At 56.1% G+C, this 12,064-nt stretch overlaps 1 protein-coding gene across 1 annotated transcript in view; it reads right to left on the bottom strand.

Moving 5' to 3' along the window:
• Nucleotides 1-10,957, bottom strand: part of ZMAT4 (zinc finger matrin-type 4) — a 45,304-nt gene extending 34,347 nt beyond the window's left edge. Inside the window, exon 1 of the mRNA XM_017831931.1 lies at nt 10,808-10,957. The gene's annotated coding sequence lies outside the window, so the exon portion shown is untranslated. The remainder of the gene's footprint in view (nt 1-10,807) is intronic.
• Nucleotides 10,958-12,064: the final 1,107 nt, after the last annotated feature.

The following is a 12,064-nucleotide window of genomic DNA, read 5'->3' as shown; positions in this document are numbered from 1 at the left end:
TGTGCTGTTGCACACCCCGTTCTCAAGTTCACTGCCCCCTTCTTTGAGCAGTGAGCTCAGTGAATAGGGAAAGAAGTTTTTTAATAATGGGAAATTCATGTCTGGCAGCAACAGTTCCAGAGCACGTGGCAAACATGAATCAGATAGAGGTTTTTTAATTCCAAGCTTCACCTTTCGTATCCCTTCACAGATCAGCCTTGGTGGCATTCACTGTCAATTATTTCTGTATTTCAGCCATAAACCACTGTCTCAACTCCACAACATGTGCCTCAGGGACACGGATAGAAGGAATCAGCAGACATCCCAGGAATTGCTGACTTGGCTGCTGCAGCCACAGAGACTCACACACACAACCTCACCCTGTGCTAGGGCTGCCCTGGGAAGGGCTCACAGAATCATGGAATAGTTGGAGCATCTTGCCAGGAACCTGGTCCCTGAGGCACTCAGTCCATCACCTGTTGGTTGTGGAGCACCAGGAATTCCTGCACAGGTTCATTTTTCCCATTGTCCAATCAAGGACAAGGAGTGCCACAGGACAAAGCACTGGATTCAGCAACTCGGCTTCTTCCAGTCAAGAGGAAAGAAAAGAATTGTGGTCCCTTATCCAATATGATCTTGAAGGCCTGTAATCACCTTTTCCAGAACTAACAGCTTCCAAAACCTCTGTACTGGAGCACAAGAGAAGTGGCAACTGAGCATGTGCACGAACGCCAAATGCTAACAAGAAGCCAAAAATTAAATGTCCCAACTTTCATGTTATGAATTATTTGTGGCTTTTGCTGCTGTCACTCTCCCGTGGATTAACATCTCGTGTAACACCTCCTGTTTTCTTCTGTTGTTTAATTTGTCTTGCAATAAAAAGAAAAAAAAGTCTTTACTAATAATTAATGTGCTTTCAGCAACTCTGTCACTGCGCTTACACCGAGGCATCTGAAGAAATGCAAAACTGCCTTTTGAAGTGCCTGATTTCCTGGCACTGTCAGCACAACGAAGATGGTTGAGCCTGTTCCTTGAGCACAATTCTCCTCCTGCTTTTATCACCTCGGGACGGAGCCCTCGGGGTGCTGGAGGCCACAGCAGCCTCCCAGCACCAGGAAAAGGGCCGGGATGGGACAGCCCAGGGCAGCTCTGCACTGCTGGCTCTCCCCAGGGAAGGGCACCCAGCCACAGACAGAACAGGACACCCCATCCCATGGTGATGGTGGGACCCTCTGCAGCCCGTCCTGAGCTGATGCAAGAGCCTGAATTCACAGCCACGGGATCTGCAGCCTCTGCCTGTACCAGCACAGGAGTTTCCTTGCCTGCCCTGCAGAGATGGGGAAGGGCCCTCGACAGACAGTGATGTAACAGAGCCCAGACAATCCTGCGTCCCAGAGGTGATGGTGGCACATCCCTCCCAGCCACATCTCCTGTGCTACTTACAGGTTTTCCCCTTCTCCTGCCAAATCAGAGATGCTCCATGTCCCTCCAGCTGTGCTGCACATCTGCCATCTCTGCCACGCTTCACCTTCTCTGCAGTTCTTGTTTGGTTTGGGGTCTATCCCTACTCCCTCCATTCCCTAAATCCTCCACAGAGTCAATTTGCTTCACTTCTGCGCTCAGCCTTTGATGCCTTTTGACACGCTTTATTGGAGCCCTGAAAATCAGAACAAGATTGTGTGTGGCATGAGCTGGGGAGCAGGAGAGATCCTGCACGTGGCTGCTGCATGTGTCAGCACAGAGAGAGCAACATGGGGCAGGCGGTGCCTCGGTGCAGATGAGGCTCAAGCTGAGCAACCCAAAAGCCCAACTTCACACAACTTCCCCCAGTGTAAGCAGGCAAGGTGCTCCTTTACTGGGATCAACTTCTTGATGGAAGTATCCAAGGCCAGGCTGGATGGGCCTCTGAGCAACCTGGGCTACTGGAAGGTGTCCATGCCCATGGCAGGGAGCTGGCACGAGATGAACTTTAAGGTCTCTTCTAACCCAAGCCATTCTGGGATTCTGTGTTTGCCAGGACTAAGAAAGGGACACTCAGACAGCAACCGTGCCCTCTCAATGGATGGGGATTTTAAGAAGAGCCTCTCTGCTTCCACGCTGTGGGGAGGAATTGCCAGGGATGTCTCACTGAATTCCCAAGACTCACTGACTCTGGGTCGGAGGGAAAGCTGCCAGATGTTCCCATCTCCTCACCTGATCATCAAGGTACCATTTATAAATAGAACTAAGCAAGAAAAGAGCCTGATGAACACATCAGGAACAGCAGTGCACTCTGGCAGAGGAGAGACAGGAGGGACAGGTGATGCCCTGCAGGCAGAAGAGCAGCAGGGCCAAGGCTCCAGGTGAGCCTGTGCAGCCCCCACCTGCAGCACACCAGGCAGCACAGAACCCACCTGGCAGGGCAGCACAGCACCCACCTGGCAGGGCAGCACAGGATGGGGCTCGAGCTTGCACGTGGCAGCAAAACCCAGGCGGTGACTTTTTGACCTGCTGCCTGTCTGAAGTGGGAACAAAAGGCAAGCGAAGGGAATTCCAGGCACAGAGATCCAGAGAGCAAAGGACAGATCCGGGTGTGCAGCACAGACAAGCCCTCTGTGCCCCAAACTGCCTCAGGAGGGATGAGGGAAGGACGCTGCCAAGTTCAGTGGGAGCCACGCTGCAGTTCTGGGAGTGGCACATCCCCCCCCAAATGTGAGTATCCCGTTATGCACATGAACTGCTCTAATCATTCACACCACATCTCGTGGCAGGGTTTAATTGCAAACACGTGCTGACTTGAATGAAAATACATTTTTAAAAAGGAGACTGATATATTAAGACTGCCTAATTACGGTTTGTAGGAACCGAAATCAAATTTTGTGCCTCAGGGCATCACTTCTGCACCCTGCACACTTCAAGGATGGGGCTCTGTCCCTCACCCCAGCACAGCTCGACCCTCAGCAGCAGGGACAGCCCAGAAACCCCCTGACAGACGGGTTAAAAGCAGACCTGTGCAGGCTGCACAGAGATGGAGGGGCTGCTGGAGTCAGATGCAGAGGGGAGGGACTCGCACTGGGATGGAGAGCAAAGGAGGGACCTTGGCCCGGGACCCGACTGCTGTGGGCACCTCCCGCAGGAACAGATTCCCCTCGACTGAGCCCCGGCCAAGCCCCTGCCTGGGGAGGACGCCCGGTCCGGCACAGCCCGGCCCGAAGCCCCGGTGCTGCTCCTTCCCCTCCCACCCCAGCACCCGGGGACGCGCCGGTGGCAGCTCCCGGTGCCCCCAGCCCCGAGCAGGGGCTGCCGCAGCCCCCCGGGGCCCGCAGGGACCCCGCCGGCCGTCGGGGCGTCGCGGGGCCGAGCGCGGGGTGCGGCGGAGCCGGGGGTACCACGCGATGCTCGCGGTTGCCATGGAAACGGCGGGTGCTCACAAAAAGAGGCAGAAATAGCGCCGGCGCTGCCCGAGCGCGGGCGATGCCGGGCTGGGGGGCACCCCCAAAATCGGGGGGTCACCGCTGCCCGGGCCGGGCCCCGCGGCGCGGGGGGAGCAGCCGGCGAGCGGCTCCCGCACAGCCCCGCTCCGCACCCACCGTCGGGACGCCACGTCTATTTTTGGATAAGCAGGACCTACTTTTTCCTGTGGCTCCCTAATAACGTACAAAACGGCAGGAAGCGAGGCGAGCCGAATCCCATGCCGGCAGCCCGTCGCCTCTGGTACTTTGCATAATCAGGGCTTGTCAGTCCCCATCAGCCTCAGCTCAGAAACCCAAGAGGCAAAGCCATGTAAGGTGGCAACGGGCTTAGGAGAGGCCTCCAGAGAACAAATCTGTCCATCGCCAATGGGGGATTATTTTAATTCTGGATCCCTAATAAAAGCCTGCATGCTGGCCTAGCTGGCTAAGCTAAAGCACCTCTTCCCAAAACCAGCTTCAGCCTCAGCAGCACCAACCCCAGATGAGTTTAACGTCGCTGCCAACAGTGCTGAACACTCCCGGCCCAGCCCGGGTTAACCAGGTTAGAGACAGCAGAGACACTCCTGGTCATCCCCACTGTCAGCCAAGCTCCAGCGGGCTGGCTGAGCTCCTCTCCCCTCCCTGGGATGGCCCCTCACTCACCCTGTATTTGCCAGCCAGAGCTGCCTCACCAAGTGCCACCAGGTGAGGATTTACAGGAGCTCAGGTGCCCGCAAGGCAGTCCAGCAACTCTGGCCAGGAACCCTCCCTGCCTGCAATGACTGATGGACTCACCTTCCTTCAGCCACAGCTCCCTGCCACAGCAGAGCTTCTTGTCATCAATGAAATGATTTAGAAGCAAGACACCGGGAATGCAAATGCTTCCAGAGTCCCCCATTTAGCACAGAGGAGCTAAACCCCTGGCCTAATTTAACTGTGCATCCAAATTCCACATCCTCTAACCCACATCAGCAGATTTCATTAAACTCCTTCTCATTATCGTGTAATTTGTCAATTAGCTTTGTGAGCACCAGCAACCAACAAGGAGCTTTACCTTAAGTAAAACACAAAACATTGACATCCTTCCTACAGCTTTTTCTTTGCCCACCCCTGATTTAAAAAAGAAAAAAACAAAACCCTCCTTTTCTTTGTATTAACTCTCTTCTAAGAAGCAGGAACATCTCCCACGCTCAGCCACGCTGAGCAGAAGCATGCTGGACTTTTAAATTTTATGTCAGACCTCCCTTCCTTGTGCTTGGAAGCATCTCAGCAAGCCACTCAGATAATTCATGCTTCATTTTCCCCTCTGGAAAAAAACACTGTTCTGTCCCTTACCAACAGATGAGCAATGAGAAATGGTTCATCAATGCCCACTGCAGTGCTCCAGCTCCGTGTGCCAAAGGGTCTCCAGAAATGCAAACTGCTCTATTTTTGTCAGTGAGAAATTAAACTGCCTTTGCAGAAGGGCTGGAGCCGGGCACACTCCAGGCTGGGCACCGGCTGCTCCTTTCGGAGACCGGCTCTGACTCACAGATTTGGAAAGGTCTCCTCTCCCTGCATAGTCTGGGGACTCCTATTCCTACAGCATTTATTAGGCACCCCCTGTGGAACTCGATAGAAAGGCATTAAAACGAGTTAACGTGTTTTGTACAACATCAGTTTTCCAAGTGGGGTTTGTAGGTTACCCTGCAGCCGTGGCCATCAGCCTTCCAGTCTGGCTAGGCAGGAAAAAAGGCTCAAAAATGCTTTCTGTGTGTTCTGCAGAACCAAAAGCATCCCTGCTGCTCTCTGAGGTCCTTTCCTGCCCGCTGTCAGAGCAGGGCACTACAGGTGGGCTCCTCGTGTCCCTCTGCCCTCACTGCCCCGTGCCCAGACCGGGGATCCCCCGGGAGCCACAGCCCAGCCCCTCTCCACGACAGCACAGCAAGCTGAGAGGGCAGAGAAACCCTCTGACAACTAATGAGAGAAAACAATGGGCCCCCACATTCCGTGTGGCTCCTCTCCCTGCCAGCCTGCCATGAACTACAGCCGCGTGCCCGAAAATGAGACGGATTAATTATCGCTACAATTAGTGCTATCATGGAGCATCTCTGGTGGCAGGAAATAATATTGTCATAAACTTGTCTAATTGCTCAGTATTTTCAAATGAGCAGTTGAATCCACAGTTATCATCTTGATGTTTGCACCAGTGACATTGTGGGACGGAAAACACAGAATTGATTAATTAGTTTGCATTTTAAGTCAGTTTAAGTCAGGCTAAACTCTGGCTCTCTCCACCACGTGCTGTCACTGCAGCCAAGACTCTGAAGCTCAGAGGTGGAAAGCACAGACATGGAAGGCACCAGTGTCCGGGGATGCAGAGTTACTGCCAGCCTGAGCACCCTCACCATGCACCGAGACCACAACAGTTTCTGCCTCTAATGCCATCAGCTCACATGTGCTTATTATATATCAGATAATAGAGGGGCCTGCACAGCATTCTGTACAACAGCAGGTTTAACCGACTAATTTACAACTTCAAAAGCAGTGGGTGTTCAATTCCATCCCATTCTTGGGGTTTCTGACAAGCCCCTCCAGGCGCTGCAGATCCAGTGCTCCAAGCTTTTCCCATTTTCTCGGTGAATTTTGAAACCAGAGCATGTCTCACCTTCGCAGTTCACTGCTGGGTGTCATGTCTCTGGCTGCATCCTTCAAGGCAGCTTTAAATATCGATGTCTCACTTCACCACCGGGTCCACCCACTGTTTTTAAGCGGCTGGATCAAATTTAGGAGCAGTTTTGAGTTCACAGTGCAGTTCTCCACATCTCCTCATGCTCAGACTGTTTCCTGAGGGCCGTGTGTGCAGCTCTGTCACACCCAGCTCACGGGCAGCTGGGCTTGGCTCACACAAGTGACATGTGTGTGATACGTAGGCAGGACACAGGTGACACCTCTAGGGCCTCGAGTACTCAGGCTGATAGACTGGAAAGGTTTATTCATGCTCTCCCACCCTCAGGATTTGTTTCACCAACAAAGACGCATTGGCAAGAAGCAGGTCCAAGCCTAACTACATCTTCTACCCAATTTCCTCTTTAACAAGGCAAAGTAAATATATTTCTGCTTTGAAATTAAGAGCAGCAATATTCTTCTCCCCTATTGCTTTCTAAATGGAGCTCCTGAAAGCCCTTTTTGAAGCCTTCCCAGTTTCATTTCCAGACCTGCTCCCCCCCTGTGCTCGGGAGAAATGGATTAAACAAGCCCTTTGAAGTGCAGCTGCCCGTGAGCTGCTCTGGGGCCAGCTCAGCTCAGCTTTCTGTGTCTCCTGGAAGCAGGACAGCGGCCACCAAAACTCCCAGGGCTGGACCTGCACAGACAGCAAAACGCTGCCCCGGGGTGAGCTCTGCAACCCACCCGAGTCCCCACAGCCAGGGCAGGCAGAGCCCCCCATGTCCCCTGCCAGCACAGAAAAGGCCTAAAACCTGTCAAGCATTGCACGACAGGCAAGTTTTGATATTGCAAATATTCATCTCCAGCTATTTCCAGTTAATGGAACAAAGCAAACTATCGAGAAAAATGGGAACATTACAGTAAAAACAACAACAAATTAAACTCTAATGCAATTAGAGAGCAATTAGGGATCTATCCTCTGGGAGCATTTTGGAACTCTGGGTCTTTCTCCAAATCTGATCTCTCTGCGACTTTATTCCCCTCTAGTTAATAAGGGAGAAGTGAGTGGCACAGCTCCCCCCAGTCCCTGCAAAACGCCTGCAGAGCAGGAGGTGGTGGCAGGTAAAGCACTCACACCTCCAGGCTGAGGAAGACGCAGCTGTCAGCAGAACAGGGAGCAAAGGAGGAGCAGAAACCACCCCCTGTGTCTGCTGCAAGGTGACCAGAAACGCTAAGACCCAAATGCTCTTGTTCAAGGGCCGGGCTGAGCAGGCACGAGCTGACAGCAGAGCACGAGCGACCCTGGAAAACCCTTTGTTTTCTTGTGCACAGCTCCAGCACGAGCCACAGCCCAGAAAAATACGTATTTAATTCCTTTTGACTTTTTAAACGTACTCACATACACGCCTAGAGAAAAGCACTGCTTAACCAAACCTCCCAAGCTGGCTGCAGGACGGAGCAGGGCAGCCTTTGGGCACTGGACCCTGCTGTGCCCCGGGCAGGGCACAGGGAGCCCTCAGCACCCAGAGGTGCCCCACGACCTGGGCACTGCCTGGGCTGCCTCCCTGCCACTCCAGCAGGTCTGCAAAGGAGCATTTGGCACAGCCTTCCCTGGAGGGCAGGGGACATGAGCGTGGTGACAGCAAAGCACCCTGGAAATCGCAGGAGAACTGAAACCAAGGGGCAAAGATGCACCGTCCCATTCAACCCTCCCTCCATCCAGGCTCACCCACACGCTGCCTGAGGGTCACAGCAAAGCCTGATTCTCTTAAACCTTCCTCTGGGGATGCAGCACAGTGAACACTCTCTGCAGAGGGTGAGGTGGTACAGCACTGAGGAAAGATTCCTCCCCATGCCCTGAGGCTGCTGCTATTCCTGGGGGCAGCCCCGTCTGCACTTCACAGCTCCAGTACTTCTCAGCAAGGGGTGTTTTTTCATGCTCTGAAAGGAATAATAAAGCTTCCATATGTCCTGCTACCTGCCCAGCAGCTGTCAGGGATATGACCCCCTCTGTGTTCAGCAGAAGGCACCTGTGCAATGGAGGGAGGTGAGAACCTTGACCTTCATCCGTTTCTGTACCCAAATCCACCCTTGGGGACATCAGCAGCCCCGTTCTGGCCTAGAAATTGGCCCAGTTCTGATCTCTCAAACCAGTTCTGGATCTCAAGTCACACCTCTTTCCTTGGGAGCTTAACCCAGATAAAGTGAGACGCCCAGATCCGAAGGTGCCCAGGGCACCCAGTGCAGGGACCAGCCAGGACCAGCCCCGTGAGCCTCAGGATTCATCTCAGACTGTAGCCATTTCTAAGGTTTGGAGAGTCCTCCTGACTCTGAAAGAAATCTGGCGTCTGCTTAGAGACTCACGGGTCTCAAAAGGTGCCAACTTTCGGTCAAAAGTTGATTCTTGAAAAGGAATAATTCTCAACAACGCCCCACTGTTGTTGTCTCCCCTCAACCACTGATGTGGGGGATGAGGGCTGTCTCTCGGGGGATCTGGGGATCTTTCCTCGCCCCCTGCAACACCCCTGCAGGGAGAGATGATAAATCCACAGCCAGACCAGACCAGACCAGCCACCAGCATTCCCAGGTAAATCCACAGGCAGGAAGAGGGGGAGAGGTGGTGCAGAAGCCATAAATCCCCAGGGAGGAAGCCGGCTGCTCAGGTGCTCAGTCAGCAAGGACCAACCAGCTGCACCAATTCCTCTGCAAACTGGAAGCAGCAAATAAACCAAATCCAGGCAAATATCAGCAAAATTCCTTACACAGACACCTTTTCAAGAGGGCACAGCCAGCAGTACTGTGAAGAGCTGGGGAGGCCTCTCAGGGTGCAGCACACCTGGGAAAGTGAAAGGCAGCAGCACTGAACCTCCTCCAGGCTGTCCAGGGCAGGAGAGGGCAGAGGAGAGCAGAAAAACCCGAGGGGGGAAGGCTGGATGTCGGAGTAAAGTTAAGACTGAACAACTCAAAGCCAAGCAAAATGACCTCTGAAACCCCTCAGCTGGCCAGGGACACACAGAATCCTGGTGCAATGTACAGAGAAGGATCAATTACTTGGAGTGACTCAGAAGTGATTAAGAACGATAGGATCAATTGTGAGGGCTGGAAATCACCCCAAATTTTGGAACAGTCCCACCCCAGGACACAGTCAGAAGGCAGGATCCTCCCCAGGGACAGGGATGCAGGAGGCACTTGCATCAGGAGGTTTGTAACCCACAGGTCTGCGCTGTTCTGGGAGTAAAAAGGGATTCCTGACCTCCTGTTTCTGATATAATCACGGGGAAAGACCCGTTTTTACTCTAGAAAGCTCCTGTGCTGCCCCTCCCTCCTGTCCCTTCCTACAGTAGATGAGTCACTGTCTAGAACCTTTAGCAAAATACCTCTTACTGTTTATCAGGTCCCTGTCATTCCCCTGCCCACAGCACAGTGCAAGAAGTGCCAGGCGATGCTCCAGGTCACTGTCCCCTTCCTGTGGAATGATGAGGGTCCCAAAGCTGAAGCCCCTCTGCCCAGCACCCCCCTTTCCGAGCTGCCCCTCCCCAGTATCGCCCCCGCTCACCTCTCACCTTCTGGTGCCGGCTGTTGTGTTTTGCAGGGGGATTGCACGTGCTCCTGGGAGAGCAAACAGCACAGCCTCACATGCAGAAAATGCAAACTGGTGATTTTTAACTGTCTGCTCAACACTCTGCAAACCTTTTGCAAATCTACTCGCCCAATACTGTGCACTCAGGCAACTTCAGAATCGCAGGAGGGCAAAAGGAGCGTGTGGCTGCCCCAAGGGCAGCAACCAGAGCATGATTAGCACCAGGAGCCGAGGAGCACTGCCCAGGTCCGGTCTCACTAACCCAGGGAGTGCGTTCACCAGCAATCCAGACAGCTCGGGGGTCAGTTGCCAGAGATCCTCCACACAGCCCAAACCAGGTGTCACCTCGCTCACTCTGTGTCAGGAACAGCCCTGGCTTGGCTCTGACCTACGGACAGCCCCAGTGCAACACGTGGGGCCAGGCAGCCCCACGGCGCTGCTCGGACCGGTCCCCTCGGCCGGCGGGAGCGGCCGCTGCAGTCGGTCGGGGCTGTCCCCGGGGACGGCGGCCCCAGCCCCCAGCTCAGCCGCCTCCCTGGAGTCGTGCTTTTGCTCTCCACGACCTGCTGGCTTGGGAAGTTCTCCAAACTTCCCAAACAACACAGAGAACAGGGTTGTTTTCCTGCGTCTGCAGGAACGCACGCTCGCACCCCGCAGCCCCCGGAGCTCCCGTTCCCACGCCGGACCGCAGGGAAGCCCGCGCAGAGCCCGTTCCGCCAGAGCACCCCGAGCTGCACCGACCACCGGGGCTGCGTCCCGGGGTCCCGCACCCAGAGGCCTGGCTGCCCCCGGCCGCCGCCTCCCAGGTGGATACAGCATTCCGTAAAAACTCCACCGGGAAAACACCGACACCCGGCGCGGGGCCGGAGCGCTCGCAGGGCGGGCGCCGGTCACCGCCGCCCTCCCTCCGCGGGTCCGGGGGCGGCACGGGGGGCAGAGCCGCCCGCTCCCCGCCGGGGCGGACCCCCAGCCCAGCCCGGCTCCATCCGCAGCGGCGCCGGCATCGCCCGAACCGCCCCGGCAGCCGCTCCCCGCGGGCACCGGATCGCCTCCCCCCGCCCGCGCCGGCACCGCGGCCGACCCGCTCCGACTCCCCGGCAAACTTTCCTCCAACTCCCATCAACAGATCCCGCGGCAGCCCCCGCTCGAGCCGCGGGTCGGTGCCCGGTACCTTCGGGTCCGGCCGGTGCCTCCGGGGCGATGGTCGGTGCCGGCGGGGCCGCTGCCTCGGGCGCGGCGAGGCCGCTCCAGGCGGGCTCCGGGGCCGCTCCCGCGGGGCTCCGGGGCCGCCGCCGCAGCTCCGCTGCCGCCGCTCCGGAGAGCCCAGGCCGAGTGCGGCGGGGGGCGGCGGGCGGGGCCGGGCCGGGGCCGCGGCTCCTCCCCGGCAGCGCCATTGGCTCCGCCGCGCTCCGCAGGGCCGCCCGCCCGCCCGCAGCCCCCGGCCCGCAGCCCCCGCAGCCCCCGCAGCCCCCGGGCTCCGCATACCTCGCATCCCCCGGGCTCCGCATCCCGCAGCCCCCGCAGCCCCCGGGCCCCGCATCTCTCGCGTCCCCCGGCCGCCTCCTCGGGGACAGCTCTGACACGGGCAGAGAGCGACAGGACGAGGGGGAACGTCTTTGAACGGAAAGAAGGGAGATTTGGATCGGTTTTGGGAGGAGGTTCCTCCCTGTGAGGGTGGGGAGGCCCTGGCACAGGTTGCCCAGAGAAGCGGTGGCTGCCCCATCCCTGGAAGTGTCCAAGGCCAGGTTGGACGGGGCTTGGAGCAACCTGGGATAGTGGAAGGCGTCCCTGCCCATGGCAGGGTGTTGGAACTGGATGATTTTTACTGTCCCTTCCAACCCAAGCCATCCCACGATTCTGTGATTTTCCTCACTGTGAAAACAGAAGGATGTGCAGGTCTGATTTGCAGGGCAGAGGCTGTGAAGGGTATCACAGGTGCCAGGGGGAACATATTTACTTACAGACTCATACTTTTGCAGATGACACGCTCATTTTAATACCCGGGATTTATGGAGTGAGCAAGCCTGGCACTGCAGGCACCTGCCACACACAGCACACAGGGATAGCAGGAGGAAAGTCCCGGCAGGGGCAGGAATGGCTCCCTCAAAGCAGCGGGAGGAGGAGAGCAGATACCAGAGAGAACGGGGTGGGTTTGTCTCCAGCCAGAGGGTGGTCGTGGCCTCAGGGGAGGCAGCAGGCAATGAACAAGTGCCCCAGGCCAGGGGCAGAGCAGAGGAGGGCAAGGCAATAATCAGGGAAAGGAGAAACTGGGGGGGAAATGCAGACCCCTGCAAACTGCACATGATGGGGAGACAATCCCTAACACAGCACCATGCACACAGAGGCTGTGACACAGAGCCAGGCTCCAACCAAACCATGTCTCCACTCTGACATCCAGTGACAGCTTAATCTGGAAAGAGGGTGGATT

The sequence above is a fragment of the Lepidothrix coronata genome, unplaced genomic scaffold (genome assembly GCF_001604755.1).
Source record: "Lepidothrix coronata isolate B3197 unplaced genomic scaffold, Lepidothrix_coronata-1.0 Scaffold197, whole genome shotgun sequence".
Lineage (NCBI taxonomy): Eukaryota > Metazoa > Chordata > Aves > Passeriformes > Pipridae > Lepidothrix > Lepidothrix coronata.
The sequence above is the reverse complement of the archived record's forward strand: the minus strand, read 5'-3'. Positions and strand labels throughout refer to the sequence as shown.